We start from the raw sequence: 13,845 nt of genomic DNA, 5'->3' as shown, positions 1-13,845 counted from the left end.
GCAGGAGAGGAGGAAGGCAAATGCCTGGGTATGCACTCAGAGCTCTGGCTGGGACAGCTGAAGATGTTGCAGTTCCCTGCTGCCCTCCCCACCTGGAATCTCTCTGGTGTTCAGCAGAGCCAGGTAGCACAGCTGTGGGCAGGGAGCCTCAGCCAAAATCCCCTTCAGTTCTGTCTCACCCAACACAACAAGCCCTGGGCTCCAGCAGCCAGGAGCAGGCACACCAGTGACTCCTGTTCTGTGGCACACAGGCCTCATAAACAGTATTTGATTAGCTGATGCAGACTAGCATGGCTCCCTTTTTTCATTTTTTTTTTCATTTTTTTAAAACATATTGGCATCTCCTGTGAAAAGAACAGCAGTATTTTACAGTGCGTAAATCTAACACTGAGAAATTTTTGTTCTCTTCACCTTTGCGTCTATTGAACTTGATTTGGACTTTGATCTCAAGGATTTTCTTTTGAGACCTTGCAGTTAAATTAGGTTGGTTTTTGGTTTTTTTTTCTTAGCATTCAAAACTTCTCTGCTGAGTCTGCTCCTCCCCTCCCCTTTATGAAGTCAAGGAGAATAAAAACTTGTTACAGCTCTGCTGGAATTACTGATGCACTGTAAGGGAGTTATGAAATGTAGGTACTAAAAGGTACCTGTTTTACAAGAAATTCAAGGGTTCCAGAGATCTCTCTCAAATTTTTTGTTTTATTTACCTGTTGCTGGCTTACCTATCGTATCTGTAGGAATAAAAAGTAGATTACTACCCATTTCTAACTAGATCTATCTTGCAATGGTTTGTCCATCTTGCACAACCTACCAGAGAGTATTCCATATTTGTTTCTGCCAGAACAATAGAGGAGTCAGACCCAAGGAATTTTCCTTGTAATTTTCATATTAAGAACAATAATGCAAATAATTGCAAATCCAGTCTGACAAAGTCTTTAGTCACTCATAAAACAACTTTGAAAACAATAATAATTTAAATAAATAGGATTATCAGCTTATTAGAATATTAAATCCACCTGTCTATTACCTTCAAAAAAATAAGGGCCCAATTTACTAAGCCCTTTGAGAAAAGTGCTAATTAAAGTAGGTCACAAATGCTCTGTGTGAAGCTGACTACCTGAATTTGAATTAAAAACAAAAGTCAAGGCTTTTCACAGGGGCTGGGCTAGAAGGGTTCTTACCAGTGAGCTCTTGTACCAGCAAGTTTCCACACCTAACACAGCTGGAATGTGGCCCTAAAGGAAATCTGCATTATAAACTGCCTCTGAACTGCTTCACCTGCTTGTGAAACAAATTTAAATGACTTCTGAAAGCTGCAGAGGTAGCAGTTCATTTGGATTGCAAAGCAGTGTAGGAAAGGTAAGTGTCTTCCCAGGCTAGCAATCTACATATTAAAGACATAAAAAGAGCTACTTGGAGTCATAAAGACCAGTGCCAAAACAAATTCAGGAAGACCCATGGCAAGTGAAATGGCAATCCTGGACAGCACTGTCAGTGTTTATGGGTTCTTTATCTTACATGGACTTAAAACGTTGTTGTACATTATAAAAATACACTACACCTCATGGTGTCATTGCCCAATATCTTTAGGCCCTAAAGGAATAGCTTTGGGAAGTGGCAATTTCAATGAGAATTTCATGTCTAGACTACATTTTATTTTCTATAGTTTAATTCTTTGCGATATAGAAATAGAATTTCTGGAGGGTATTTTTTGTACTCTTCAACTAGTCATTTGAGAACCATTAGTTTCTTCTATGCTTGACTTTATGTGGAAACTGTCTATATAAAGATGATCTATGAACTTCTAGAATGCCTGCATAAAGCAGAGTGAATAATTTCTTTCCAAATGTGTCTTTCAGACCCCAATTATGGTTATTTGAACTTGCTAACAAAACCACCTGCAATTAGATAATTATGAAACAAATAGACTGTGAGAGCAAGGCAGAGATTTAAAAGTTCACAATTTTTAGTAGAATTTTTTAAAATAGTGGGATTTTTTTTTTTTTTTTTTTTTTTTTGCTATCATCTTGCATCTAAATTGGGCAAACAGAATAATTCATTCAGGACAGATGTTTCTCTGAACAGAAAGGAAATTATCAATTTACTGAAAAAGGATAAAGATCTTTCAATGGGAGGAAGTCCTACAAATGTAGGAGCTCCACTCTTTGTATTATATCGACAATGCAAAGCTGTTAAGAAGCATCTGTCCTCTGTCATATTTCTTCTTAATTCATTTGCTGCCAGATAAAAGTAGAACTTAATAATGAATTAGACAATAGTTAGTCTCTTAATTCTTAAATGGGGATTTTATCATACTAATTTTTAAAGGAAAGATTAAGGAAATAATTAATTTCCAAAATCAATTTTAAAAGGCAATAATTTCCAGTTTCCACAGTATACACAAGTATTTAGTAGATCACCTTTTACACATTTATCTGTAAGCCAGCACTGGATATCTCAGGGGTAGTTTTAGTTAATATACATCACACCCTGATCCTGGCTTAAATAACTGCTCCAGTTTTGCACAGGGGGAAAGGATTTAAAAGGGTTGGAGAAAAGCTCCCATTCTCCATGTCCACTATGGGTTGGAGAAGAAGTAACAAACTCAGTCACAGTAACAAGGATTTAAATTGAACATTAGAAAACTCTGTAGCAGTAAGAGCAGATAAACAGTGAAGTACTCTGTCCAGGAGAGTTGGGAAATCTTTCCAGGTAATTATAGGCATAATTAATCCTTACTTTGGAAAGCAAAGAATAATAAGATGATCTCCAAATGACACTTTCAGGACTGTACTCTGAACTTGGCAGAATTTAAACATCTCTTTGAGTCATCATTCTTTTATTTAGTTTGACTGATACCTAATATAATATTTCTTGGCTGCAGATATGTCAGACAACAGTGTAATTCAAGAGGTGAGACATATTGAAGGATTATTTGCTAGATAAAGCCTTTAAAGACTGCTCACATTTTCATAGCACTGTAGGAATAAAATAAACCACTTCAAACCACTTTCAAACCACTGTAAGAATACAAGAACTAAAGTCCCCCTTTCACAGGCTTCCATCAGTTTGTGGTGCCACATCTTTTTCTCCAGAAGCATTAAAAGCTCCTTATGCTACCTGAGCCAAGGTAAGGCTAATTCAGAAATTTTAACTGGTAGAGTCTCGAGATACTGGACATCACATCACTCAAGATCAATGACAGTGTTTAAAAATATAGGTCCATGGCTGTTGTTTTTTTCCAGTTACCCAGATGAAAATATCAGCTTTAGAGTAATTTATTTCTTCCTTAACTAAAGCCAAACTTTGAATTTCTGCACAAGGCAACCTGTAACACTAGAATAACCTAGATTCTAAACTCACACTTGTTCTTGCTTCTGCACTGCAGAATTTACCTAAGACCACACAAGCCAATACCAACCAAGTGTCCAAGGCTGGTCTGTGTAGACTTGTAAGGAATTTTGTTAATGCTTGCATACAAAATGGTTACAGAATTATTAAGACTTTTAAAGGACTTTAAATGCTATAAACACAAGATTAAACCTACTAAGAATGCGTCTCAGGCATTGTTACAAAAAATAGATGATCAAGACATGAGAACATAAAAATCCTCCTGAAGCTTGTAATCTTTACCCCATACTGAAACACCACTAGTCCTTCGTCCATCCCTTCTCTTAATGCATTCAGAATATCTGCACTTAAATCTATTTTTCCCCTCTATCTCAACATCCCAACTAAGCTGAAAGTTCAGTTCCAGTCTATCCAGGTGGTATCTTAGCTACTTGCTGCATGATATAAAATTGGTGTAGTGAGTTTTAATCTTGTCATAAAATTTGCATTACAGCTCAAAGTAACTGAGTTAATGGCAATTAATACTGAGTTATTTTCCCACTCTTCAGGCAAATCAGAGCCTAATAGCCTTGAATGATACTTACAGAACGTTACAGGGAATTTTGCATCCTGCTGCCTTTTATCCTGGTGGATAACCTGAAAGATTGTTATTGAGCTACCACATGGATACAATTCTTTATCACTTAGGATGGTATTTCTCTCAGCCACCTGAAAGCTAGGTCCCTGCTCCAAGGTAGTTATTCCAGACACTCTTTGTCATTGACAAAAAAAGGAAGAAACCCTGGGAGCCTGACTCATCTCATCTATGTACAACATCCATCCAGTGCATTTATCCTTTGCCAGGAGATATCTTGACTCTAGTGATTGAGTAAATAATGGATACATAACAGGGCCACAGTCCTAATACATAAAGGTCTAAATAGTAAGAACTGAATGCTACAGACAACTTCAGGCATTTTACTGGGGTTCCTACTCGAGTAATGCAGTGGTCACAGACAAGCTCTGCAGGAACCTTGCAAGATCTTCTTAAATCCTGAAGAGTGAGAGGGGAGGAATCACCCTGCAGAAGTCTCTCTCCCTTGCCTGCAGATGGCATCTAAGGGATGCAGGCCTCTCATTAGCATATGACAGATAAGGTATGTAGATGAATTCAAGACCTAAATGGTCAGTAATTTGCACAGAAAATTAAAAGTGTTTCTCTCCCTAGGAGATGGAAGCACTTTCTGTCCTATATTGCACTCCTCAGGATATGATAAAGGGCAATGTGAATATCATCACACAAAATTACTCTATGTGAGAATCAGTGCACAGGCTAAAGGCATCCTAGGGACCTATTAGGCAGCAAGTGTCTGGTTTAGAGGCTCATCTATATTTTCTCCAAGATACTTCTTAGCTGAATACTTGATGTTTAGTCTAATTTTCAATTAAAAAAAATAAATTATAGTAATTAGTTATTTAAAAGGAAAAAAAAAAGACAAAAAAGAAAACATGTATCGATAGCTTTCCCATACATCGTTAGCTAATTTAATTAAAATATTTCCTGTGCCAAGTTAGCTCAAAAGACGTCCATTATATAAACAATGATTATCATATGGCTGCAGTAATACACTGTACAAGTTATTTTTATAAAGAACAAATATAGGGCATCATGGCCATCAGTAGGGCCTGAGCAGCAATCAGGGAAGATTTAATAATGACTGACTCCAAGAAAATAAATGAAGACATTATCTCAAATACACACATGGACAAGCACTTTGGTTCTCTTAGGTACACTAGTGGGACCAGAAATCAAGTTGGGTGCTTCATGAATGCTATCACCAAGCACTTGTTCATCTCCCAATAGCATAAACTAAAGGAAGCAGTTCAAAACTGGTTTGTGCCTAAAATACTTTGCAAGCAAAGGAACCACACTCTTAAATTAATTTACTTTTTTAAAAAGATGCTAAAGCAAACCAATGTAAAGGAAGCGTCCAGAAGAAACCCAGGGGTAGATACCATCCTGCTGTATATAGGGTGGCTGCCCTTCTATATGGTCTTGGCTGTGGCATGTGAATGAAGGCATTATGCCAGCCATGCACTAAAGGAGAGACCAGCATTTGCTCATTCTGTTCTCTGGACCATAGGTAAAAATATGCCTGGGAAAAATCACTCTTGTTTACTGCCTATGCCTTTTCAGCAGCACTTGAAAACACAATACCCATTTGCTGTGGTATACATTATATATTACAATTGAAGGGTATCTGCAAAACAGGGAGAAAAATTACCCATCCTTTTTTTTTGTTATTATTTTATTTTTGTGTGTGTTTGTGTTCAGCTAAGCTATAAATTGCAATCTGGAAGCAGGACTCATAAAATGCAGCGAAATAGGTAATGACAACAGACAGCCTCTGGAAGAAAAATTGTTTGTGTCTTCCTTGCTGCTGCTCCCAGACTGGGTTCTGTATCCCAGCAAGGTGCAATCCTTCCAGGAGCTGTGGGAGCATTCACAACTTTCTTATGGCAAATTCCTCATTTAAAAGTTAACTGAGTACCCTGGATTAACATCTGGCACTTAGCAAATAGTGTCTACGCTCAACTGATTTTACCTCCTTTAAAGCTTTCTCTGTTACTGCCCTTGAGTTAATGGTTACATCATGTATTAGTAGGGGAGTGCTCATCAGTCATGCATCACATGAGCATTGTCATGTGCTGGATCCTAAGCAGGTCTAAACCAGCCTAAATCCTGTGTAATAAACTCTGGCCCAGCACATGCAAGTGTGTTTGACAGTCGGCATCATTCTCCCCATCAGTTCTGCAAAGGGAAGATGGGAGAATTTAGATAGATGATATGAAACAACTTGGCATCTTTTTGCAGATGACAGCACTACAGTTGCAAGTGGATGTGTCTGTGTAAGTGAGTGATTCTGATCATTTAGTTCTCTCTCTCAAAATAAGTCAGACAATAATAACTTGCATGCTAAATATATTGTTTTCTGTCTTCCTTATCTAGGAAAAAAGTGCCAGATTAACATTTTTTTACTGAAAGTATCAATAATATTGAGCTTAATGACATTTCTATCTCTGAATATAGCTGCCAGAATCCTACAAGTGTGCCAAAGTTATAATAATAATAGGTCACGTAGTCTGTTCTTTAACAACTCATGTTCTTCCCAAATACTCCCCACAGAAGAAAACAATCTTTCAACTTTCATTTTACCCTAATATACACCAGACTTTCCCTCCTTTTTAGGTTTAGTCCATTGTTTTTATTTGACAACACACATGATAGATACTCCCTTCCCCTGGATTTACATCAGTTATTATAGCCTGGTTTTGTGTTCTTTTACCACAAATTGTGTAATCAGTGATTTTTATCTGTTTTTTGTGTTCATGGTGGTTTCTTCAATGCCTGTACATATTCATTTTCCCAAAATTGCTTATAATGCTTGCCATATTTTGGGGGTAGGGTCCTGCAATCAGTGTGCAAATATTACAGTATTACAAATGCTTCACGATGCCCCACTACTACAGAAAACTTGGTATCCTTTTTTTCCCAATTAGATGAAGCCACTGATGTTCTATTTTAGCATTCCTTTTTCCCAGATACACCTCTTTCCCTGAGAAAATGCTTTATATTCTTTTTCTCCAACTATCTTTCCTTAAGGGAGAATGATTTTTCCTCCTCTAATTGCTACTGCTAAGTTTACCCCATGCCCACTGGCCTGTGAAACTTGAGCAATTTACAACAATTAATACCCTGAGAACTGCTACTAACTCAGAAAATGGACTCTGGTTCCCAGCAAAGGCAGTTCATTTATTCAGTGGCTCTTTTTGTCTCCGAGGGAAAATCAAGCAGAGATAGATATTTTCATTTTTTAGTAACTTCGAGTTTATTTACACAAGGCAAAACTAAAACACTGCAGAATAAAAAGACAGGTTAAAAACACTGAAAATCCTCTTTTATGATGAATTTTCTTAATATAGAGGAGAAAGGAATAGATCTTGGCTTTACAAGGGAGAATTAAGGAGCAATTCAGAAATACAGTGGAAGGTTAAGGTCACTAAATGGTAAGAATTTATAGAATGCTAATAGAAAGGAAAAAGAAAAGAAATGTGTATTGACTGATGAGGTCAAGTAGGTATGTTAATTTACTGCAGTCATTACCAGTTCTTTTAAAAAACAAACAAACAAACAAACAAAAAAAAAAACAAAAATACCACAACTTGATAAAATACTTTGCTTAGGGATCTTATCCTGTGTCATCAAAATTAACATATATCTTTTTTGCATTGACTGTATTATGAGCAGAACTAGGCTTAGAGCTACCAAAATAGTGAGAATGTAAAGAAGTTAGTGGAATAGGGCCATAAAATTGCCATGAGCTAAGGGAGCAGGTTGCTTTTTAAATGGATCACAGGTATTACTGCTCTGCAGTGAGCATTTTTATGGTAAAATTTGGAGTGAAAATATTTTCAGGAGCCACAGGAAGGCAGTGTGTAACAATCTCATTGTAGTTTTTGAAAGTTTCATGTCTGACATCTGAGGAAATGATGTGTGAGACCTATCAGTTGTTCAACCCAAACTCAGCTAGAGTTGGTCAAGTATTTTTCAATGGTACATTATTTTCAGACAGAAAATGCTGCATTTTGAGCTTTGGCTGAATTTTGACCTTTGACTGAATTTTGACCTTATTGTTTTGATTGCTATAATGTAAATGACTGATACAATGTAAAGCTGCTTGTAAATAATCCCAGGGGTGATTGACATTTATGACATTTCCATCTTCAAAGTGGAATCAGCCTTCTGTGAATGCCCTCAAGTGACTGCAAAAACATGCATATAGGTCAATAAAAGATGAGATGTGTCAAGCAACAAAGTGCCTAGAGCCACAAACACTCAACATTTCACAGCCCACCTTGGCCAGCTGCCCCGGGGTTGGGGGACAGGATGCTCTGAAGTTTCTTTACCACAAGGAAGAGGCTGCTCAGGGCCCATGACAAGAAGACAGAATCCCTGCTCTTTCCTGCCCTTTTAGGGTGCAACGTGTTGGAAGAAAATCACTCTAAACCTGCTTGAACTCCTCATTTCTGATCCTACTCCCCTTCTAATTTTGTCATTATTCTACCTTTGTCCTTGTGGACAATTACAAGAATAATGTTAATTATTAATCCACAGGTGAAAAGTGTGTGATTTACACTTATGGAGGGAATTGATGGGGCATTGGTGTGTAAAGTCCCTTAATATAGGAACTAAGTGTCTGGCATGTGAGCTGGTGCAAGGGATGAACCTGCTTATCTTGTCACCAGGGCTCTCCTGCGCTTTCTCTCTCTTCAGAAATTCAGACCCTACCAGCCTGTGGTCCTGGGTAAGCTGAATTCCCTGCACAGTTGACAGCCACGCCTCTGCCAGTTTTATATGGAAAATAACAGTTTAAAGATTTCTGAGAATCACAATGTTTCTGGATCCACTGTAAAATTCCCCTAACCTTTGACCTACATTTTTCTTTGGGATCACCATGTTTTATAATACAAGACATGAATTTTTCTCTCCATCTTTAGCATCATACTCAGCCTTTTTGGCAAGAAAGTGATCACATGAACTTCCCACATATTTTAGTGTTTTCCAAAGGGGAGAATATACTTTCTCTCAAACATAATTTTTTAATGAGTTAATAGTAATACAGATTTTTCATTATGCAAATCATCTGACAAGCCCACTAGGTATTGCAGCTGTTGTTAGTATTCTTAACTAGCTTAGTCCTACAGGATGATGTGGAATGGACTTTCACAAAGGTTTTGTTACAATAAAGAAAATCTCATCACCCCTCTCACCTCACAGGGATATTGTTCAGCCAAGCAGAATTTCAGAAGCAGCTGTGTTTGCCCAAGGGTGAATGTCTGCCATTGAGCCCAGCTGGATAACACCTCTTGGTATGGGATATGGAGAATTGTTGCAGAAGTAAAACAGAAAATTGAAGTGGGAAGAATAGCTTTGCTAAAGCAGTAGCAAATGCACCAGTAGCAGGGAATAACAATGGTTGACTTTTGAAGCCTATATATGATGGAAAGGAACAGCTGGCTTTTGATCCTTAGAGAGGTTTTTGAGGTATTTGTTCTGTATTGACTTCTCTCTTGCAGTGCAGAAAATTAACAATATTGAAGGCCCAAAGGGAAGAACCTTCAATTCTGCTCAAAGCCAGTAAATTCAATGTCTGGTTTCATGACCATTTTATGTGCTAAACCTTCTGTTTCCTAAATTGTTGGTTAAAGTATACAACCCGATTTTATATACATCAGCATAAGCATAAAGCAACATGGTTTCATAAATGAGAGGAAATTCAGAGACCTGAATATTCAGAAGTTTTATTCAACTTGCAAAAAGATTGTCTGTCTGTAACTGAAGCTCATCTGAGTTTCCTGAACCATGCACCTTTCCTATGTGAGGTTTTCTAATGGAATTTCCAGTAATGTCTGTTCTTGATTTTAATAAGCTCATCAGAGTAGCCTATCTTGTAGCATTTTTGGCCATGTCTATTTCCATTAAAAAAAAAAAAAAAAAAAAAAAGAAATTTTTGAAAGGACCACGAACTGTGGCAGGCTGAAAGAAAACTTTTTTTTCCTAATAGTTCAGGCTCAGTTTTCTTGAGGCTTTGGGCCAGGATCACTGAAAGGTGCAGTTGACTGTTACTGAACATTGATTTTTAGCCCCAGTTTTTGCTCTAATTTGGGTGGTATTTCTTGTTCATATTTTCAGTGCTGTTATCCCTGAATTAACATTATCAATATACATTAGACAAGAGAGAGTAATGTTTAGACCCACAGAACCACTTAAGTATTTAAAGAATTTCAAAGCCTGAATTCTTTTTATATCAGTTGGAGTTGGTTTGTGAAGTACATTCTAAAACATTCATCATAGAGTTCTCAGTGTAAATGTTAGAAAATACATCCCCATTGCCTTTTTATTTGCATTTCAAATATCTCAGGCTTTCAAAGGTTAAACAGCCTCTGCACAGGTGGAAATGAGGAAATGATACCTATCCTTCTGCAGGATGCATCCAGCAAATGTTTTGGAGAGCAGTTTGACTTTAGCTTTTAAAGTGCAAGAGTTAGAGCTGCTAGAAAAGCTGTTTTGCATTTGAAAGGGCACAGCTTTTAATCAAATATTTTTCTGAGGTGTATGAAATTGTCTACTTTTTCTTCAACATAAAATCTCAGAGAAAAGAGGGAGAAGGTGGTAACACCAAAATATTGCAGAGAAAAAGTTTTTTTGCCATTTCTAATGACTTTTAATTTTAATTTTGATTTTGTATTCACTTAGAAATTAAAAAGCTGATGTCAAAACCCTTTGTTGAGATGAAACAGTTATAAAAAGATTTTTTCATTTCCTGACTGAAAAAATCTTTTGAGGCTTTAAAGCGAAAGCCAGAGAAGCATCTGGGCTGTATTACCCAAGTCCCTTGGATATAAGAGGACATAACTGCTGGAAAATGCACTTGAAAATGAAGATCCTTTACAGGATCCTTCTAAACTTTTTCTTTTTTCGTTAAGTCCCCTTTTGCCTGAGAGCTTCTGTCAGAAAACCTGGCTCTGCTCTGGCTCTGAAGGTCAAACCTGGCCCAGGGGACCAATACCTCACCCTTGGCAGGGGCAGGACCACCTCCTCCTCTGGTCTCATCCTCTGAACCCCTGAGGCTGGGCTCAGGGTGGGTGCTCTGAGCCAGAGCCTTTCAGTCCAGAAAATTAATCCAGAGGGAAACCAAGTAAATTCTGCATCCATTGCCTGTTTTTCTTCCTTACCTGTTACACTTTTCTCTTTTTGCTACTCATCTCTTTAGGAAAAGACAGAGGTATATTTTGATAGGTGAAATTTTAATTGTGATTTAATGAAAAAAGCCCTTAGTGTTCACACTTCCTTCATTAATTTGCCTTATGGGCTGCTTTACCCTGCTTACTAGTTGAACTAATGGTAGGTCTCTACTATTTTATACCTATAGAGTTTGTCTACCTACCACCATCACGTGCCTTCCCTGTGCCTCTCCAAGAGAAGAATGAGACTTTTTGAAATCCCTTTACTATTGTCATTAATTTAGTAGGAAGGCATCATCTTGGGTATGTGTCAACTCTAAGAGTTACATTTGCTATTGTATCCCCTGTTTATAGTCTGTTAAATAGATGTTTTAATACATACAGTGTCAGACAAGTAGGAATTAATGTGCACAGTAAAACTCAAACACACAGTGTTGTTATCCACATTAACACTGTTAAGAGCAGTAACCAATGCTGTGATGTTTTTAACAGGGCTGCCTGTGCATGTGTAAATAAATCTGACAGATTGAGCACATCTGTGAAGCTATGCTCAGTACCCTTCAGAACATATTTTAGAAGATACTTCTCACATAATTCAACTATTTTTTTCCCAAAATGTATATTTTAAGTTTCTTGCTATGTCTTTGCATAAATCTCTTTATTAATTTTTTCATGGCTAATTAGAATATTAGAAACTTTGTGCTAAAATGTGCTAAAAAACAGAGGGCTCTGAATAAACAAATGAACTTTCATGCCTTTTAGATGCTAAGTGATTTAGAGGGGCTTCCAAGCATATCAGCTGAGAATCTATGTGATAGATCTACTCTAGCTTACCTCAGATTGTTATTAAAGAAGGTTCCCTTGAATCTTCTTTCATTTTCCTTGCATTTCTAGGTCTCTGTATTCCTGACCTCATATATATAATCTAAAGGTTAAATGAAGCAGACAACACTCTAATAAGTAGGTAAATTCCAGTCAGAAAAAGAAATTGTATTAGGAGTAATTTGTGCTAATGTTTCCACATCAGAACTCACAAAGATGATGAATTAAAAAACTTTCTAAAGGTGAAAAACAATCACAGTCTTTCTGATAGCCACACAATATTTTAAGGACAGAAAACAGAGAAATTTCAAGAGATCTGAATCCAGCACTTCATCTGTGGCCTGCAGATCCCTCACCTTACAGGAAGGAATCAGTTTTGTAGGCATCAAAAAAACTCTCTTGCTCCATTTTTCCAAAAAGAAACACCCAGCTAGGGCACATTGCTGAGATTTTAGTGAACCTGAGCCTTCTTCCTCCTGCATCAAGGTGTTAGGAGATGTCATGGCATCCAAGGCTTCTCATGGGTATGGCTCATCTCATGCTTGCAGCCCCTATCTTTCTTGTCTTGCTGCCAGTTTGACAAAAGGTGTTCAAACACTTCTCTGCTGCAGCCCTGAAGGCACTGGTGGTCTTTCTGTCCCTGCTCATCCTCCCCTGGTTCTTCCCTCCACCCAAGCCCATAGCCCAGCAACTCCATTGCAGTTCAACCTGGTGGTCTGAGTACTTGCCCCAGAGGTTGGGGACATCCTTGCCCATCTCCATCCCTGTCTCTGGCCTCATCTCCTGGGAGGATGCCTCAGATGTATCATGTTGTCTTGTCTTCTGCACCTCATGAGGCTCCCTGCACAGCCCCTGAACTTAGAGGTCACATGCCTACATCTGGGGCTGCACTGGGCTCTGCCCATCATGTCCCCCATGGGACTGTGCCTTTTTGTGGGGACATGACCCATTCTGGGGTCACCCTCAGCTGCCCATCCCTCCTGGAGGACCCAGCTCTCACAGCCCCAACACACTCATCTTTGGCTTTGTACTCTGAGAAAATAATGACATTATATGCACAAAGAACAGAAGCTCTCAATTTTTCCCACTACTGTCATGTTTCAGCAAAAGTACTTCTTGTTTTTTGTGTCTCTATCTAATGATTCAGCAAGCTTAGTTAGAAGTGCAGGAGGCCTGAGTTTAAGTCTCTGCTTCTAAACAAGATCAACAAACAGGACTCTGAAACACTGTTCTTACAATACCAGACTGTTGAATAAAATGAGATACAGTTGAGGTTTACCAGTATGCTGGCTCTCCTTCAGATATCCAGGAGATGGGCTCTAAGAACACCTAGTATATCACCACCTGGAAGCCAGATATATGAGATTTCTAGAGAATCCCACCAAATTTTCAGTGTGAAATAGGTATCCAAGTAGGCAGGCAGCAAGAGGGGTCAGGTGGTGATGAGACAGTGTTGGAAAATTCTGATGTGTTGAAGGATTATTGCAGTTCAGAGCTCCAGGAAATACCTGAGCAGAGGTTTCTTAGAGGCTTGGTAATATCTGCATGCTAGATGTAAGCACCTTGTCCCACGGTGGTTGCCACAAGTTCATATCTATCAGTAAGCACAGTGAAACAACCCATCTTTGTGAGTGTCTCCATGCAGTAGGACACAGCTTTTTTTTTTTTTTTTTCTAAATGCAAATTTATGCAGACAAAACCCCTGTGCAAAGAGCTGTAAAAATAGTGATTATTTTCTTGTCTCTATACAGTACTTTATAACTACTCTGTTCTATCCCAGGTATCTCCATGGGATTGGCAGATATGACACAGGATGCACATAAGTCCCATTTTCCTCTGAGACAGCAACTGGAGGTCAAGTGGGAAACACCTGAATCCCACCCCTAGCAT

The 13,845-nt window shown here is 38.2% G+C and overlaps 1 protein-coding gene across 2 annotated transcripts in view; it reads right to left on the bottom strand.

The window, feature by feature from the left end:
• Positions 1–13,845, bottom strand: part of SPAM1 (sperm adhesion molecule 1) — a 46,027-nt gene that overhangs the window by 26,795 nt on the left and 5,387 nt on the right. The gene's annotated exons all lie outside the window — the stretch shown is intronic.

This window comes from Heliangelus exortis, chromosome 1 (genome assembly GCF_036169615.1).
Source record: "Heliangelus exortis chromosome 1, bHelExo1.hap1, whole genome shotgun sequence".
In the NCBI taxonomy this organism is placed as follows: Eukaryota; Metazoa; Chordata; class Aves; order Apodiformes; family Trochilidae; genus Heliangelus; species Heliangelus exortis.
The sequence above is the reverse complement of the archived record's forward strand: the minus strand, read 5'-3'. Positions and strand labels throughout refer to the sequence as shown.